This window comes from Pleurodeles waltl, chromosome 11, assembly GCF_031143425.1.
Source record: "Pleurodeles waltl isolate 20211129_DDA chromosome 11, aPleWal1.hap1.20221129, whole genome shotgun sequence".
In the NCBI taxonomy this organism is placed as follows: domain Eukaryota; kingdom Metazoa; phylum Chordata; class Amphibia; order Caudata; family Salamandridae; genus Pleurodeles; species Pleurodeles waltl.
The window spans coordinates 233,961,277-233,980,357 of NC_090450.1; the positions used below are offsets into that span (position 1 = coordinate 233,961,277).

Below are 19,081 nucleotides of genomic sequence, written 5' to 3' on the forward strand. Positions count from 1 at the left end.
TAACGTTATGGGTACTAAAAGTAAAAAATAAAACAAAAAATGTGTCTAAGACGCATTAAAATTGTGATTGCGGACATTAGAGACACTGATGATGATGGGGATATCAATGTTTCTTCCTCAGACAATGAGGACGATAACACCACTGATTTTTGGATTGGTCCTCCCCCCAAAAAATCTAAGTCAACATCAGCTGACCAAACTCACGCCCCTCTATTGGATTCTGATGGTAATCCCATGTTTGATCCTGGCTTAATTCACCATCCCAATTCTACTGAATGGTTACCTTCTGATCATGTTGCAAGCTATATTCTAGCAAAATTACGTCTTCCCCTAGACAAACAAGTATGAGCAAAACTACGTTCTGTATGTCCCAGAACCTCTCTTCCCCTTCACATTACTGCTACCCCTTCTATAGATCCGTCCCTTCTAACCTTTTTCTCCAAATTCGGTAAAGATCCCCGAAAAGGGGTGGATGGAGCCTGGGCCCTGTGCCAGGATAAAGTCCTTGATTTGGTCGGTCCCTTATCCCGCATTTTTGACCTCGCAGAATCCGCAAGAATCAACGAAGAGTCAATTGACCCTGAAGAACTGTCCCTCTGGATTCAGAGAGCGTTTTGTTTGCTCGGTAATGCAAACTCAGCTATGACGCACAAGCGTCGAAAAGGACTCCTTCTCAAGCTAGATCCTAAGCTTGCGAACCTGGCAGCTATGGATCCAGGAGCTAAAGCTGACGGCTTGCTCTTTGGAGATAACTTTATTAAAGAACTAAGCAAATACGTTACCACCTTTGCTTCTCTTGACAAAGCTCAACAGTCACTTAAAAAAGTGTTTAACTCACAGGTTTTTGCCAGGGACGGTAGAGGAAGAGGCCGCTCCACCGGCCGGTCCTTCAGGAATCAAGGCTTCCGAGGATCCTATAAGTACCAACAGCAGCAACAACAAGACTTTCGTCCACAATTCTACCCCCAGCGTTCCAGAGGGTTCAGAGGGAGGAACCAACGCAGGTCCTATAACAAATCAGGTAAGCCAATCTTCTGGCCATCTTTCTATAGGGGGTCGTCTAAAAAAATTTCTCCACAAATGGAAAGAGATTACCTCAGACCCCTGGGTCCTCAATACCGTCAAAGGCTATTTAATAGAATTTTATGAAACTCCCTTTCAACCTTCCCCCCTTCTTCCCCTCAGATTTGCAGAAGAAATGTCAAATCTAATTTCGACAGAAATCCAAGATCTCCTTCAAAAACGTGCTATACAACCAACTCGTCCCCTTCCCTCAGGTTTCATAAGCCCCCTGTTTTTAGTGATCAGAAAATAACAAGAAAATCAGACCAGTCATCATCGTCAGACAATTCAATCAGTTCATTGTCTATCGACATTTCAAGATGGAAACGATTCTTCATTTAAGAGATTCGCTTCTTCTCAACGACTGGATGGTCCCTCTAGATCTTCAAGACGCTTACTTAACAGTTCCCATCCATCACTCTCACAGAAAGTTTCTCCAATTCCAATGGAATCATCACACCTACCAGTTTACTTGCCTACCCTTCGGACTTTCCTCGGCCCCCTGGTGTTTCACCAAATTAATGAAACCTATTGTAGCTCTTCTTCGACTTAAGGCTTCAGAATGATAATCTATCTAGACGATATCCTTCTAATGCATCAAGACTACTCTACCCTTCGGTCTCAACTCTCTTACACAACAGATCTAGGCTTTCTAGTCAACAACGAGAAATCAATGTTTACCCCGTCACAGACAATGGAATTCCTAGGATTCCTAATCAATTCCTCTCAAGGCCTCCTACAACTCCCGATCTAAAAAATAAAAAGTATCAAATCAGAGATAACCCTATCTTTACAGCAGACTTCTCTCTCCCTCAGGTCTCTTGCAAGGATTGTAGGTCTTCTTTCATCCTCGATACAGGCAATTTTCCCAGGCCCTCTTCACTATCGGGCTCTTCAGAGATTGAAAATTCGACATTTACGCAAAGGTCTTGCTTATTCAGATTTCATCCCCCTCGACCTCGAATCCCGTACAGAACTCCAATGGTGGCTCGACCATCTCGAAGCCTGGAATGGCAGGACCATCTTTGCCTCAGCCCCAGATCGTGTCTTAGAATCTGATGCAAGCCTAACAGGCTGGGGCGCAAGGTGTGGGCAGATATCGACTGGAGGCACATGGTCTCTGCAGGAGTCTTCATTGCACATCAACTATTTAGAGATGCTTGCAGGCTCCTTTGCAATCAAAACCTTCACCAAAAACAGAGTCTCTTGTTCCGTACTTCTTCGTATGGACAATCTCACAGCGGTAAAATACATCAATCACCTCGGCGGTACCAAATCCAAACCGCTAGCAGAACTAGCAAAAAACTTTAGGGAATTCTGGCTTCACCGAAAAATTTCAGTTCAAGCAGAATACTTGCCAGGTTCACTCAACTCAGTTGCAGACTGGTTTTCACGTCATCTTTCCGATTACAGCGACTGGAAGCTTCACTCTTCAGTCTTCAACTCTATTCATCGCAAATGGGGTCCTTTCCATATAGACCTCTTCGCATGCCGCCTGAATGCCCAACTTCCTTGGTTCTTCAGCTGGAGACCAGATCCTCACGCTTTAGCGACCGACGCATTTCTTCAACAGTGGCATCATGCAATAAACTACGCATTCCCTCCTTTCATCATGATAAACAGAGTCCTCACCAATCTTCGGCATCAAGAAGCTACAGTAGTTTTAGTAGTCCCGTTGTGGCAAGCCCAAGTGTGGTATCCCACTCTTCTAGAATTATCTATCGACTTCCCTGTGCTTCTGCCCTCCTTTCCCTCCCTCCTTCTCAATCCACAAGGTCTCCCTCACGACCTCATTCTCAACAAAACCCTTCTCCTATCCGCCTGGAAAGTTTCAGGTCTTCCTCATCTTATTCAGGAATTTCACTCGAAGCTTCAACATACATCAACAATTCATGGGCTCCAGGCACTTCCAAGGCTTACAAATCAGCTTGGTCCATCTGGTCTAGCTGGTGTCTGGAAAAAGCATGTGATCCCTTTTCAGCAGATCTAACTCTGATAGCTAATTTTCTTGCTTCTCAAGCTAGCGACGACAAATCATACAGAACCATCAATCTATATAGGTCAGCTAAATCCCTTCATCACCCTTTTATAGACGGAAAACCCGTAGGAGAACATCCTATCATTTGTCGTCTCTTAAAAGGAGTAAAATTCTCCAATCCTCCAATTCCCAAATACACCACTTTATGGGATGTCAATCTCGTCTTACAAATGTTTGTTTCATGGCAGGATAATGACTCATTATCTTTGAAAATGCTTTCCGCTAAACTAACAATGTTACTTAGTCTTGTATCTATCAAACGTCTGTCAGATGTCAAAGCCCTGGATATCTCAGCTTGTCACTTCACCCCTACTGGTGTACTGTTCAATGTTTCTCGTCGTACAAAAACCAACATTACTTCTGTTTTCTACCCCTTTTTTCCAAATCATCCGAAACTTTGTGTGGGAAACTGTTTAAAGGTTTATGAATAAAAAACGGCAGATCTTAGAACATCTTCTGCTTCCCAACTTTAAATTTCCTTCAGGAAGCCCTATAAACCTGTATCTTCCCCTACCTTAGCTATTTGTGTCAAATGGGTAATGTCTCTTGCGGGCATTGATACGTCAAAGTTTGGTGCCCATTCTGCTAGAGGGGCTATGGCGTCAAAAGCCTTTTGGGCTGGTTCACGCTTGGAAGATATTCTAAGATCGGCAGATTGGTCAAATGATTCTACCTTTCGCACATTTTATTGTAAACCTGTTAATACAGCAACTTCTGTAGTAGTTAACATGCTTTAAACAAGCATAATAGGAGCCTCCGGTCTTGTCATAAAATTTAGATTTTCTGAGTATTTTATGATGGAAAGTCTTAATTTTATTAAAGACACGGAGGTGAGTATTATCCCACCGCTTGTTATACTAATGTTGTTCTTTCCCAACCCTTTTAGTTACTACCAAGGCTCCAGCATCCTCTTCAACTTAATTCAGCGGATGCCGATTCTTCTAGAAGTACTCATCCACCGCAATTTCCATTGAAGATTGATTCCTACATTCACCATCCTCAAAAGCCGTCCTACTCACCTAACCTGGACAGAATTCAAGACTTTTTTGCTCTAATCCTGGCAATATGTTTAATTTGTTGTATTGTACCTTTATTCAAATCATTTTCTTGACTGTCTCGCAGCTGAAAAGAGGGCTGCCTGCAGTCAGGATTGGTATATGTTACGTTCTATAGTGTACTGATTGGTTAAGGTTACTAGTCTTATCTCCCATTGGTTGCTTGTTACGCAAACCTCTGGGATTGGTGTTTTCTCTTGGCCGCTATTAAAATAAAGAAAGCATAATACTCGCCTCTGTGTCTTTAATAAAATTAAGACTTTCCATCATAAAATACTCGGAAAATCTACATTTGGGATGCCTTGTTCATGTAAGCCCGTGTTTGCACAAAAGAGTAATGGCACAACAGCTGCGCTTGTGTGCTGCATCTGGATGGGGAACACTTACCATCTCGCCATACAATAGTGAATTACATTGGCATTGACAAAGCCAATAGCTCTTGCATTGCAGAGATTGGCTTTGCCTATGGCTGTTTGATTTACAGCATGCAGGGCACTAGACATAAATCAGGCAGGAGAAGCCCGATATTTTATGGCAAAAGTAGCTTAATTTTGGGTGTCTCCCGCCTAAAATTGCTTCTGTTTCAATACAAGTAAATAGGGTGCATACATGCTCCCGATTATTTTTTTAATGGAGGGATTGCTGCTAAATTTATGCTGTTATAGAGGACATTATTGCTGCGGTGTTAGCAATGAGCTCGGGATTATCACAGCTGCTCTAAACTATTGAACAAATCATTACATAAAGTAATACATCAAGGTAATCGATCATGTAGTTCACTCCAGCAAAAAACAGTCCTAATGAAAATCCCTTACCTAACCACTCAAGGGCGGTCACTATTCCAGAACATGAGGCAGAAATTAAAAATAAGTGCCAGGCTTGCTCAGCCATTCTTTTCCCGGGTCAGGGATTATCCTTGTTATTGGTGGTCTTCCTTTTTCACTTGGGAAGCAAAACTGTGTTGCAGGGGCAGGTCTCAACTCATAACGAATAGGCGGGGTAGGTGACTGAGTATCATTTTATGTTATCAGCAATTGTATAGCACATTCTACCAGATTTTGTTCTTAGTCTAAGGATTATATGAAAGAATCTGAGACTTCCATCGACCATCTGCTCAAGCGGTGTGTGATGTCTGTGGAATCGTTGGAAAAATAGTTTGTGCTTCTTCAGTAAGCTGGGTGGTCAGTTATAATGCAACCAATGTGCTCTGATGATATGTTAAACCTCTGAAATGAATGCTGATTGTTTTTTTAAATTGAAAAAGAACCCTAATATGAATTTGATGGGCCGTAATGCTCGTGACCATGGTGTATTTTTCTAATTGCATGTTTATTTTGTTGCAGTTATTAAAAACAAGTTATTTTTTAAACTAGAAAATGATTACTGAAAACACTAACTGAAATATTAGATTAAACTGCTTGGTTGTGGGAATTTAAACAAGACGTTTAATTATGTGGGACTTAAATGAAAACATGTTTTTGCCAGCTCATAAAACAAATTCTGTCTGTAGAAGTGATTTTCTGTGCTATGTTCTGAAAAATTTGGCTAACACTGTGCACTGACTACACCTTCTGAGTAGAAATGTCAGCTTTTTTCACCTTTGTGAAGAACATGCTCATTAAACAAAGATTACAGGTGACGCTTCTTAGTCAGTTTTGATGCTTTAATTATTTAAATATAGTCTCAAACAATAAGACTAATAGTGTAGGAATGAAGTGATACTGGGACTAGTCTCCCCCAGGATACAAGACAACCCATAGGTCACAGGATGATATCATTTATCAATTCTGGAAATCAATTATGGAAAATAATTCACATGTATGGCATAATTTCTGTGAAATGTGAGTTATAGTGCTGCTTTTGTGCACAAAAGCAAACATCGTGTGCAATGTGCTATTGATCACCACTGTTGAGTGAGTGCAGGAGCCATAACTTGCAAGAGGCAGTTCCTCGAGTTGGTCATAATGTTCATCCCCTTTCTCAGCAAAAGCAATAAATAGCATGTTATTCTCTGCTGTCTGCATATATGGGCTGTGTCATGTTGTTTTTCTCATGTGTCTGTGTTATAAACAAAGATAGTTAACCAGACATATGGGGTTGAATCAGCACAATGATATAAAATCATCCTTAGCCATCCTGATGACTAGTGACATAGTTTCTCTCCTCTGTAAAGTCATTGTAAAGTGCAACTCATGAGGCCCTAAGTTGTGCCTTCACACATCTGCTAGTAAGTACTAGAAAGATAATTTCAGTGTGAATTTACAGTGAGAATGACAGAAATGATCATGACATTACTCACTTCCAATCAGTCATGTCCTGAGTGTTAGCTCACAGCACATAGGCCCAAAGATGAACAGTGCACGAGAACAAAAGGGCTTGTTAAAATACTTTATTGCAGAGAACAATGAGAATCAACAATAGCTTTGGTGACCTCGTATTGTTGGAGTGTAGCTCTTATAATCAATAATTTGAGCCTAGCTGCCTGTTCTCATATTAAATGTGTTTTTGTAACGTACAATGTGCTGTCTCCCTGAAGGACACGAAGCTGTACTTTTCCAAAGCTAGAGATGTGTGTGACCGTAGTAAATTCTTTCACATGGGACCCGACTTGCTCAAGGAGACATTCTTGTTGACTGCAACAGTGTAATTTGCAACAGGTACAAGGTCGCCCAAACTGGTAAAGACAATGGAGCTACTGACTGATGTTGTGCGTGTTACTTTTCTACCTGCCATTTTACCCAATGAAGACGTAAATCACAGAAGCCAATAAACTGCATGAGGACTGTCCTAGGTAGATAATTCTAGTAAGGTGACTACTAAATCATTGGATGGAGAGAATGGTGCGCTGGACGCTGTCCAATTGGAAATTAGAGACTTGTCTGGCAAATTCAATTTAATGGCGTGTCACAAGAAAAAATCAGCCATTACTGGACATCTGCCCCTGCCCTTACCTGTCATTTTGAGAGACTTTTGTCTTATTCTTCAAACCATCCTCATCTTGCCTTTTGCCTGATATTCACTTCTCCTACCTATGAGGGAAGAACTTTGCCCTGTATGCTGAGACTTTGCTGTTCTATCCTGGCTTGTGGCGAAATAGACTGTGTCCTGAGGACGAAGATTGATTCTGTATGCTGACCCATTACGGAGGGTAACTATATGATGATGGAACTGTAATTGTCTATTTGCCTTTTCTTTCTAGGTACCAACTGCTCTTTTGACAGAGGCCATAGTTGGATGTTTTTCCAAATTTGTGTTACCAAATTGTTTTGCATGAAGCCCAACATGTTAGATGCTAATCCGAGGTTAGTTATGGAGTCCCTATTATTGGGCGCAAATAGACAAATGACAGGATCCTTGCTTTGTTGAATCTTGTACTAATGATACTCTGCTAAAATAGATACATGTTGACTCCGTGTTTTGTTCTAGTGTTTATAATATTTGCTTTGCTCAAATCTTATTCGAGTTGCCACATTATGACATTGTTGATGTGTTTTCAAATATTGAGACTAATAAACTTGCTAGTAGATTGTAACCAATAGGGAATAAATAGTATACTTTTTACTGAACTTGTGTGGTTATTCATGGCTGAAAGGTCATGTTGTGACTAAATCTTCATTAAAGCATTTAGTTAATTTGTTTCGCTTTGTTATGGTGAATATTGATGAGGCTACTGGTCTAGTGATATACATGTTGCATAGATATCTCGTCCTAAGATGTCTCCACTCAGGGTCAAAAGATTCATTGGCCTAAAACGAGTCCCAGAGTAAGCAAATTACCTAGGTTGGGACGCGTTATCAGTTCAACCCCCACCCCTTGTGGGGTTACGTGCCCTTGTTTGCAAGACTCTGTTGTGTACAGCATAGGGCTTGGAGCCCGTTTGTCCCTTAGTATTTGTTAGCTTGCTGGTCTTTACAGCCTCGTAATTCGTCGCTGTAGCCCAAGCATCATTTCCATTCCTCTGTGTAGAGCAGGGACAAAGCAATGATTGATTCAAATGAATCAGTGCCTCCTGTGCTCCCAACATGATTGAGGAACTACTTTGTGTAGGAGGCTGGACTGGCTTGTAGTGAGTACCAAGGGGTACTTGCACCTTGCACCAGGCCCAGTTATCCCTTATTAGTGTATAGGGTGTCTAGCAGCATAGGCTGATAGATAATGGTAGCTTAGCAGAGCAGCTTAGGCTGAACTAGGAGACGAGTGAAGCTCCTACAGTACCACTTAGTGTCATATGCACAATATCATAAGAAAACACAATACACAGTTATACTAAAAATAAAGGTACTTTATTTTTATGACAATATGCCAAAGTATCTCAGAGTGTACCCTCAGTGAGAGGATAGGAAATATACACAAGATATATATACACAATACCAAAAATATGCAGTATAGTCTTAGAAAACAGTGCAAACAATGTATAGTTACAATAGGATGCAATGGGGACACATAGGGATAGGGGCAACACAAACCATATACTCCAAAAGTGGAATGCGAGCCACGAATGGACCCCAAACCTATGTGACCTTGTAGAGGGTCGCTGGGACTATTAGAAAATAGTAAGGGTTAGAAAAATAGCCCAGCCCAAGACCCTGAAAAGTGAGTGCAAAGTGCACTAAAGTTCCCCAAAGGACATAGAAGTCGTGATAGGGGAATACTGCAGGAAAGACACAAACCAGCAATGCAACAACGATGGATTTCCAGTCGAGGGTACCTGTGGAACAAGGGGACCAAGTCCAAAAGTCACAAGCAAGTCGGAGATGGGCAGATGCCCAGGAAATGCCAGCTGTAGGTGCAAAGAAGCTTCTACTGGACAGGAGAAGCTAAGGTTTCTGCAGGAACGACAAGGGCTAGAGACTTCTCCTTTGGAGGACGGATCCCTCACGCCGTGGAGAGTCGTGCAGAAGTGTTTTCCCGCCGAAAGACCGCCAACAAGCCTTGCTAGCTGCAAATCATGCGGTAAGCAGTTTTGGGTGCTGCTGTGGCCCAGGAGGGACCAGGATGTCGCAAATTGCGCCAGGAGACAGAGGGGACGTCGAGCAAGACAAGGAGCCCTCTCAGCAGCAGGTAGCACCCGGAGAAGTGCCAGAAACAGGCACTACGAGGATGCGTGAAACGGTGCTCACCCGAAGTTGCACAAAGGAGTCCCACGTCGCCGGAGACCAACTTAGAAAGTCGTGCAATGCAGGTTAGAGTGCCGTGGACCCAGGCTTGGCTGTGCACAAAGGATTTCCGCCGGAAGTGCACAGGGGCCGGAGTAGCTGCAAAAGTCGCGGTTCCCAGCAATGCAGTCTGGCGTGGGGAGGCAAGGACTTACCTCCACCAAACTTGGACTGAAGAGTCACTGGACTGTGGGGGTCACTTGGACACAGTTGCTGGATTCGAGGGACCTCGCTCGTCGTGCTGAGAGGAGACCCAAGGGACCGGTGATGCAGTTCTTTGGTGCCTGCGGTTGCAGGGGGACGATTCCGTCGACCCACTGGAGATTTCTTCGGAGCTTCTAGTGCAGAGAGGAGGCAGACTACCCCCACAGCATGCACCACCAGGAAAACAGTCCAGAAGGCGGCAGGATCAGCGTTAAAGAGTTGCAGTAGTCGTCTTTGCTACTATGTTGCAGTTTTGCAGGCTTCCAGCGCGGTCAGCAGTCGATTCCTTGGCAGAAGGTGAAGAGAGAGATGCAGAGGAACTCGGATGAGCTCTTGCATTCGTTATCTAAAGTTTCCCCAGAGACAGAGACCCTAAATAGCCAGAAAAGAGGGTTTGGCTACCTAGGAGAGAGGATAGGCTAGCAACACCCGAAGGAGCCCATCAGAAGGAGTCTCTGACGTCACCTGGTGGCACTGGCCACTCAGAGCAGTCCAGTGTGCCAGCAGCACCTCTGTTTCCAAGATGGCAGAGGTCTGGAGCACACTGGAGGAGCTCTGGACACCTCCCAGGGGAGGTGCAGGTCAGGGGAGTGGTCACTCCCCTTTCCTTTGTCCAGTTTCGCGCCAGAGCAGGGCTAAGGGGTCCCTGAACCGGTGTAGACTGGCTTATGCAGAAATGGGCACCAAAAGTGCCCATGAAAGCATTTCCAGAGGCTGGGGGAGGCTACTCCTCCCCTGCCTTCACACCATTTTCCAAAGGGAGAGGGTGTAACACCCTCTCTGAGGAAGTCCTTTGTTCTGCCATCCTGGGACAAGCCTGGCTTGACCCCAGGAGGGCAGAAACCTGTCTGAGGGGTTGGCAGCAGCAGCAGCTGCAGTGAAACCCCAGGAAAGGCAGTTTGGCAGTACAAGGGTCTGTGCTACAGACCACTGGGATCATGGGATTGTGCCAACTATGCCAGGATGGCATAGAGGGGGCAATTCCATGATCATAGACATGTTACATGGCCATATTCGGAGTTACCATGGTGAAGCTACATATAGGTAGTGACCTATATGTAGTGCACGCGTGTAATGGTGTCCCCGCACTCACAAAGTCCGGGGAATTGGCCCTGAACTATGTGGGGGCACCTTGGCTAGTGCCAGGGTGCCCTCACACTAATTAACTTTGCACCTAACCTTTACCAGGTAAAGGTTAGACATATAGGTGACTTATAAGTTACTTAAGTGCAGTGTAAAATGGCTGTGAAATAACGTGGACGTTATTTCACTCAGGCTGCAGTGGCAGGCCTGTGTAAGAATTGTCAGAGCTCCCTATGGGTGGCAAAAGAAATGCTGTAGCCCATAGGGATCTCCTGGAACCCCAATACCCTGGGTACCTTAGTACCATATACTAGGGAATTATAAGGGTGTTCCAGTAAGCCAATGTAAATTGGTAAAATTGGTCACTAGCCTGTTAGTGACAATTTGTAAAGAAATGAGAGAGCATAACCACTGAGGTTCTGGTTAGCAGAGCCTCAGTGAGACAGTTAGGCACCACACAGGGAACACATACATATAGGCCACAAACTTATGAGCACTGGGGTCCTGACTAGCAGGGTCCCAGTGACACATAACAAACATACTGATAACATAGGGTTTTCACTATGAGCACTGGGCCCTGGCTAGCAGGATCCCAGTGAGACAGTGAAAACACCCTGACATACACTCACAAACAGGCCAAACGTGGGGGTAACAAGGCTAGAAAGAGGCTACTTTCTCACACTTTGTTCTTATCAATTTCTAGTACCCTGCAAACAGAAGGAGTGAGTCTGGCAAAGACATGCCCAGCAAGACAAACAAAATTGCAAAGATTTCTTATTTTTGATAGGTAACTTTCTTTTATTTTGCCAAGTCATCTTTTCTCACTTTGTACTCACGTTTTCTTTTGTTTTTGCTCGTGGGCACTGTATTCAAAAGAAGGCGATTATCTTGTTCTAAATATTGCAAAGTGACATTGTTTCTTTATTATGTGTAATTTCTGAAAGGATGCTTTAACACATTATTGTGAAGTGCACCCCAATCCACCCCTCTGCAATCCGCCTCACTGCAATCCATCCTGTCCAATCCACGCACTCCAGTCCAAAGCACGCACCCAATCAAATCCACTCCAACCCACCCCACTCCAATCCTTCCAACCCACCCCACTCCAGTTCTTCCAACACACCCCAATCTAATCTGTCCCACTCCAGTTCACCCCACACCAATCCAAACAGTCTGCTCCAGTCTAAAATAATCTGCCCCACTTCCGTCTGCTGACTCCAGTCCAAAACAATATGCCCCATACCAATCCAAAACAATATGCCCCACTCCCATCTACCCCACTGCAGTCTGCACCACTCCAATCAAAAATAATGTGCCCCAATCAAATCCAAAACAATCTCCCCAATCTAAAACACTCTGCCCACTAAAAGCTACTGCACTCCAACCAATCAAAAACAGTCTTCGGCACTCCAATCTGCCCCATGGCAATCCAAAACAATTTGCCCCACTCCAATCTGCCTCACTCAAATCTGCCCCTATTTATTCCAAACAGTCTGCCCCACTCTGATCGAATGGAGTGCAATCCACTTCAATCTGCCCCACTCCAATCCAAAACTATATGTCCCACTCCCATCTACCCAACTCTAATCTGCCCCTATCCAACCCAAAACAATCTGCCCCAATCCAAAACAATATGCTGTACTGAAATGCACTGCATTCCAATCCAAAACAATCTGCCCCACTTTAATCCAAAACAGTCTCCTCACTCAAAACCGCCCCACTCCAGTCTGCCCCCACTCCAATCCAAAACAATCTGTTCCACTCCAATCCGCCCCATTCCAATCCCAAACCATACACCCTACTCCAAACCAATCCACCTCTCCCGAATCCATCCCACCCAAACCCACTTCATCCCAATTCACCCCACTCCAATCCGCCCACTTCCATCGAATCCTCCCCACTCCAATCCAAACCAGCCCACTCCACACCAACCTACCCTAAATCCACCCCACCCCACTACAATCCAGTACACGCACTCCAATTAAATCCACCCCACTCCAATCTGCCCCAATCCAATCTACCCACTCCAATCCAAAACAATCTGCCTCACTCTAATCTGCCGCACTCCAATCCAAAACAATCTGCCCTACTCAAATTCGCCCCTATCCAACTCACCCCAATCCAATCATCTCCACTCAATCTCAATTCACCCCACTCCAATCCACCACAATCCACCCACTTTAATCCCGTCCAACGCACCCCAATGCAATCCACCCCAATCCAGCCCACTTCAATCTACCCCACTCCAATGCACTCCCCCCCAGTCCACTGCAGTCCAATACTCCTCCTCCAGTCTATCGCACTACAATCTATCCAACCCCACTCCAATCCACCCACCTTACTCCAACCCAATCCACCCACGCCATTCCACCCCACTGCAATCAAGGCCACTGCTACCCAGTCTACCTCACTCCAGTTCAGTCCACTCACACCTCCCCAATCCATCCCACTCCAATACAATACACTTTGATCCAACCCACTCCAGTGCAATCCAGTCCACATTGATCCACTGTGCTCCAGTCCACCCCACTCCAAACCACCTTCATCTATCCCACTCCAATTGAGTCCACCCCTCTCCAATTTTCCACCTCACACCAACCAAATCCACCCTACTCCAATCCAATCCTCTCCAATCAAATCCACCCCCTCTCGTCCAATCCACCATAAACCACTTGACTCCAATCTACCCCACCCCACCCCACCCACTCAATCCATCCCCACCCCACCCTAATCCAACCCACTTCATCCCAATCCATTCCACCCACCCCTATCTAATCCACCCCAATCCAATCCACCCACCTTAATCCACTTCACTCAGTGCAATCCACCCCAGTCATTCCAATCCACCTCACGCCAATCCACTCTACTCCAGTCCACCTCAATCTGATCTACCCAATCCAACCCACTGCAATCCACCCCAATCCAATCCAGTTCATCCCACCCCAATCAAATCCAATCCAGCCCCTCCAGTCCACCCCACCTAAATCCACCACACCCCATTTCAATCCAACCCACCCCACGCCAATCCATTCCACCTCCCCTCAATGTAATCCACCCCACTCTAATCCACCACACCCCACCCCAATCCAACCTACCCCAATGTAATCCATCCCACCACAATTCAATCCACCACACTAAATCTAATTCCCCCCACTCTACCTCTATACTTCTCCAATCCATTCCACTCAAGCCCAATTCAATCCACCCCACGCCAATCCATTCCACCTCTACTCAATGGAACCCACCCCACTCTAATCCACCACACCCCACCCCAATCCAACCCACCCCAGTTCATTCCAATCCACCTCTCCGTGCCTCCCCATCCCATTTCAATCCAGTCTAATTCACCCCCCACTCTCCAATCCACCCCACTCTAATCCAACCCAGTCTACTTCAATCCACCCCACTCTACCCCAATCCACCCCACCCCATCCCAGTTCGGTCCACTGCATTCTAATCCAATCCATCCAGGCTACCCCACTCCAATCCACCCCACGCCAATCCAATCCAATCCAATCCACCACATGCCAATCCAATCCACTCCACTCCACCCCATTACGATCCACTGCACCCCAATCCGATTCACCCCACCACATCCCAGTTCATTCTACCCCAATCCAATCCATCAATCCAAACTCCACTCCAGTCCACCCCACCTCAATGCAATCCATCCCAACCCAATCCACCACAATCCAATCCAACACACCCCATTCCAATCCAATCCATCCCAGTGCATCCCACCACACCCCAATCTAATCCATCCCACCACATTTCAATCCACCCCACTAAATCTAATTCCCCCCACTCTACCTCTATACTTCTCCAATCCACTACACTCAAGCCCAATTCAATCCACCCCACCCCAACCAATCCCAGTTCAATCCACCCTACTGTAATCTACCCTACACCAATCCAATCCACCCCACTCTGATCCAATCCACCCCACTACAGTCCACCCAACCCGTATGGTCTATTAAAGATACAACTGCAGAAGCACAATATCTAGGAAAAGAAAACATTCTTAGGAAACAGGGACTCGTATACCATGCAACACTAAGCACAATGCGTAAAATGCAGCAGTGAATGTATCACTGGCTTGGATTTCCTTAAAGGTTCCTGCACACATTCCTGAGAAAGAAATCACTGTGTTTGTTTCTAAAGTTAAGAACTTGAAAGGCAGAGCCTGGTATGGGCCCTCTCTCTTTCACACACAGACGCGCACTCTCTCTTTCTGTTTCACTTAAAGCTTTGTTATGAGGGGAAGAGAACCGGGAATGTTTTTAAGGTCAACTTACAAACTTTATTTTTTTAAGAAATATCACTAAATGCAGTGATGTGATCTATTTTACTAAACTGAAACACTTCAAATGTGCGGGTTGCCTATTACCAAGGCTGACCAGTCTTAATCCGTCTCTTTCTTCCATCAACCCTACGTAGATGTCTCTGGGTCTCACTCTCACCGGTTCTTCTTCGCCACCCCCCTTTCTCCTTTAGTCCGTGTCTTCCTGTCCTTATTTTGCTTTTTTATTTTTTCTTTGCTGCGTTTCTGTGTCTGGGTCGAAGTCTGATTATGGAAAATAAGTTCCAGCTCCCCAAAAAATTGAGTGCTGGGCCCCACCACCTGCAAACACCTGCACAAAATAAGCACTGCTCCTAGGACCGGGTCATGACGCTCCAACACTCCGCCCACCCCGACCACCCACACTCTCCCTATTAATTGGTTTGTCCTTCTCTACTGGCAGCAAAGCCACGCAACCAGCGTGTGTAACGCCACAACGTCCAACGTCACTTTTATTGACAAGTTGAAGTGGGGGGGGGGGGGGGGGGGGGTGTTCAGGAAAGTGTAATTTGCTCGGGCATTTCCGATTCAGGTGCTTTTCTTCAGGCAAAACTTCGCAGACGTATGTTTTATTGAATTCTGTGAATTTGGTCAGTTTGTGACAGTTTAAAGAATACACGCGTTATTGTATGTACATAGCGCTTAGTAACCGTGAGGAAGCTTTGATGCGCTATAATGTGGAATCATTCTGCCAGTATAACATACTTTGTGGTTGCTAAAAGGAGCCATCATGAGTGCTGTTAATCTTCCCTTTCCGTCAGGTATAGCGGGGCGTTGTTTTGATTGAGAGTAAAACTCAGGCAGTTTGTCTATTGTAGTTCAGTTTTTGGTGAAAGAACCTTGTGCTTCGACAGATGAATTGAAGGCAGCTTGGAAAAGAGCAATTGAGTGGAACTCGGAGACAATTCACTACTGTGATTCACACTCGCTGGGTGAATCACATGAAGCTGTGCAGTGCTCACACTACGTAGGTGGGGAATTAGCTCAAATGGTAGAGCGCTCGCTTAGCATGCGAGAGATAGCGGGATCGATGCCCGCATTCTCCAAAATACGGATTTCTTTTAATATCAACGTATTCACTTCTACATTTCTGCCTCTGCTTACATAAATACAGGGGTTTTACAGTTTCAATGTTTACGTCATTTAGAAAGTAATCGAGCCTCATAGTGCGCGGCAAGCGAGAAGTGGCTACTACTAACAAATACAAGGCATCCTGTCCTCAAAAGAAAAGCCTTTTTTCAGGAAACACCAGCCTGGTCACAAGGCAAAGTAAGCAATGGCCAATGAGTGTAAAAGGGGCACCTGCTCCCTCGGCCTTGCTCACAAGTGTTACATAAACAAGCACTGGCAAAACCAATCCCTTTTCGGACCTCCAAATTCACACAGCCATTGTGAAGAACAGACGCCGGCAGAGAGCGAGAAAGTAAGCAATGCTCTTCACGGGATCCATTGCCTTGCAAGGTCATGGGACTAATTCATTTCCTCTTAGGGTGACCACTTGGCATAGAGGCAAATTCTGGACAGGACTCTAAAAAATTCAGGACAAAGGGTCAAAATTCAGCACAAAAATTCAGGGCGAATGGTCACAATTCAGGACAAAAATTCAAGAACAAACGTCAGTTTAGAGGCCATACCCTATTACGTTATCAGTGCATTTATTTACTCTTTTTTAACATAGCGCTATTTATTCAAGGTGGTCTTTTTGCGATTGTCTCCTGGTATGCTATATTCAGATGTCACATTACGTCCTAGTTCAGTAGTAAATGAATGCCCTTTAGCACTGTGTCAAGGCCATCACCCCTACCCAAATCTACCCAATCTTTCTTGGGGAGAAAAAGCAACAGCAACATTTTGATTATGTTTCTACACATTTTAAAACCCATGGCAACAGTTTAAGAGTCATTAAGTAAGGTAAGTAATCTTTTTTCTACTTTAAAAAATTTAAACAAAAACATCTGGCTCAACCCAATCGCCCTTGGACTTTCAACCTAAAAAAATGTAATGAGACAGAGCAGATGGTGTGGGCGACAGTCTCACAGCTAATGTCAGGATGTGAGGTTCCCACAACTTGCCTGTAGTTTCACAGCACTAGAGTGTGTTTCTGGGACTCTACATTTATCTCAGAACTGCAAGCCCAGACTACCAACCAAAGATAATAAAAGAGGAGGATGAAATTGAAATTAAAGGGGAGATCCACAACAACTGATTCAAAGGGTTGTTGCTAAGAACTGGATACATAAGGAAGAGAAGAACAAGGTAGGTCAATTCCTAAAGTCAGACAAGATGGGTTCGCCAGCACTATCAGAAGGAATTGCATACCTGGTGAGTTGTCTCTGCAGACAGGAGAGAAACAGAAGAGGCAGTGTCAAATAGTTGAACAAGCAGCACCAACCCACCCTTGCAAACTCTTCTGGTGCAATGGTCCGCCATTCATGCTTGTGGAGGGTGAGCAGGGGCCAGATCCCTTGCTTGCAAGGTTTTGCAAGGCAATTGCCCACTCTGTCCATGACTTAAAATGGTTTTACAATTGAGCAAAAGCCAATTGAGGAGAAGTCAAACCAGTGACCTCGGTTATCCCTAAAGTACACATAGAATCTTCAAAATATTTGTGGATGTTAATTGCCCAAACAAAATGTAAGAACATGAGAAAGAATATAAAATGTAATTGGTGTTTCTTTTTCATTTGGTACTGTTTTTCCCGTTATATACAATTAGACCTCAGATTGAACTGGGAACCAGTTACCTTTCGATACCTAGTGATTAATATCTACAATTTCCCCACTCGTTTGTAGGATGGAAATCTCAGCAAAGTGTCATGGTCCCTCGCAGCCCAGGTTGCCTTTTGATCTGCTCTGCTGCCTTCTGTAGTGGGGCATGTGGTATGGTATGCTACCCCCATGATAGTATTATTTTGCAAATCTTCCCTGCTCGTACTTCAATCCTTCAGACATGCCACACATCTGTTTTGGTCACTCAGGCACTTTTGGGTAGCTCTTTGCACTCTAAAGCTACCTGTGACTGCTGGTGGATTAGGCCTTCTGGACTTGGAATCCTATTATTTAGCTGCACAGGTCCAATGGGCGGTTGATTGGATGTCTGCACGCCCCGTGCATGAGATGGGGTTTATCTGTAAAGACTTTTAAGGAGGGCCGACTGCAATGCTCATTGTTTCCTACTGACCAGTCTACTGAACACCATCTGGGGTTATCATGCACAGTTTTCTCTTGCCTTGCTAGAACCTATAAACTCACTGACATAAAGAAACCCTGTGCTCCTGCACTACCTTTGCTAGGCCTTCCCTCTTTCACAGGACTAGTGTGCTCAGAACTACTCCCTTAGTGGCATGCTGCGGTTGTCTTAAAATTGGTGGATTTGTTTCTGGACGGCGAGCTACTAGATTTCAAACCCTTGTGGCAGACTACCATCTTCACCCCGGTCAACTCCTTACTTACAACCACCTTAACCAATGATGAAATGCCCTATTTCATTTCTGCCGCCTAGCACTAACCCTACATGAGGTGTGTCAAAAGCTCTACACCATGGGGACTGGCGGAAAACTGATAAGATGGGTGTACAGACCTTTCCTGCAACCTGGAGACCACTCTGGGTCCTCTTGTCATACTACCTGGGTGATTGATGTGGCCAAACCTCTGCAAGACATGGACTGGACTAAAATACTGGACTTTCCCCACAAAGTATCCAACAAGTGTCACTTTAAATACATTCATAGAGCTTCCTTGGGAATGCTTGCCATTGGGTTTGTGGTTTGTAACTCACATTTCATTGCTTTCAATTTGCTGTCTTTATTTGTTTTAGGCTATTCAGCTTGAGTTCATCCCTTCCCTTGCCCAAAGCTTATTTAAAGTATCTTTCCAAGTGCTCTCTTTCTGTAAACAGGCCTATAAATTTTGTTCTTATCTCAACACATTTGCTGTGCATTCAAAGAACAAGGTCAAATGTCAGGCTCTGTCTTCCGTGGGAACTTAGTGTGTACTTTTCTTTCTCTGACTTCAAAGTGAGAGGATTTATGCAACAATCTTGCTGGATACTAGGGGTAGGAAAGAGGTTTTTTTCTATCACGTGACAACATTTAAATAAACTGTGGAAGGATTTCAGAATATATCAGAATTAGGAGTACAAATGA

General features: G+C 44.7%; 1 protein-coding gene and 1 long non-coding RNA gene across 3 annotated transcripts in view; both read left to right on the plus strand.

Moving 5' to 3' along the window:
- LOC138265609 (diacylglycerol O-acyltransferase 2-like) overlaps positions 1-19,081 on the plus strand; it is a 502,849-nt gene that overhangs the window by 149,331 nt on the left and 334,437 nt on the right. The window lies entirely within an intron of this gene.
- LOC138266599 (uncharacterized) lies at positions 844-4,387 on the plus strand. Its single transcript, XR_011199568.1, has 2 exons — positions 844-1,021; positions 3,987-4,387. It is a non-coding gene; the product is annotated as an uncharacterized lncRNA (long non-coding RNA).